Below are 1,196 nucleotides of genomic sequence, written 5' to 3'. Positions count from 1 at the left end.
CCCGGGGACCTGGTCATGCTTTCAAGGTATTTCTGACTCAAGCCCTGTTTGTCCGTAACCAAGTCTCCCATCAGAAGCTTGTTGCTTTCCCAAGGGCCCCTTGTTCCGTCGGTCCCTTTCTGTTTGACTGGAACAGACTCATCATTCATTGTCCATCTAATTTAAGAACCCATCTGACAGACTTTTTCTTTCCTTGCCCTAGCCGATGACTTGCATGGTGCATTCAGCCACAAAGGAAAAACTGCTCTGGGGGGGGGGGGGGGCAAGAAACAGAGACTTCCAGAAAAAGATCTGAAGTGGGGTCAGACGTCTTGCTCTCGCCCCTAGCAGAACAAGAATCATTTGCACTGAACTCAGACTTGGTTTTCCTTTCCTGTCCCACAGGTGGTGTTACCTGGCAGCACTGAGCAGAAATGCCCACTTTGATAGGCAGTTAAAAAAGGACAGATCTGGGCAAACCTCCTCTGGCTGGGGGACAGGGACTGGGATGATCCTTGGCAGACAGGCCCGAGGAAGGCTAAGAACAGCAGGTACATCCCCTGCACAAAACCAACAGAAAAACAGCAGATGCACCCAGCGAGCTTAATGCAGCAACAGCAGCACGGTGGTGGAAAGGAGCTGGAAGGCTGCAAGCTCTGTGACAGCGCCTGGTTTTACTCTGCTACCCTTTGTTTTTACCTGTTCCCCTTGTGGCTTTTCCAGGAAGGTACTGTCCCCTGTCTGTGTCCGCACAGGGTCTCGGTCCCTCACTAGCGAATGAGACACCAAGCAAGGATTTGCTCTGATCTCCCAGGGTAGTTCCAGGCACCGGGGCTGTTATTTTCTCACTTGAATTCCCCTTGCTCTGCTCCACCTCAGTGCCCCAGCGAGTCCCCGTGGGATCCCCAGCGCGCAGAGAGCAACGGCTGCCCTGCAGGTGGAGCGACAGGGACGGTGACGGGCACCCTCGGGGACAGCAGAAACCGGAGCAGAGTCTGTGAGTGGGTTGCACTCTGCTCACGCTAAATCCCCAGCCCTGCGGTTCTGATCCACACCATCACATAATTTAGGAAAACATCGCTAGCAAAATTCATCGGAGTGACTTTTAAAGGTCTGCCTACCCACCCAGCTCCCTCCTTTATCTACATGCAAGTGTGCTGCTGTACTCGCTTGACTTTTCTTGGGCTATATTTAGATTAAGCATAGATCCACCAAAT

The sequence above is a fragment of the Anser anser genome (genome assembly GCF_964211835.1).
Source record: "Anser anser genome assembly, chromosome: 21".
Lineage (NCBI taxonomy): Eukaryota > Metazoa > Chordata > Aves > Anseriformes > Anatidae > Anser > Anser anser.
The sequence above is the reverse complement of the archived record's forward strand: the minus strand, read 5'-3'. Positions refer to the sequence as shown.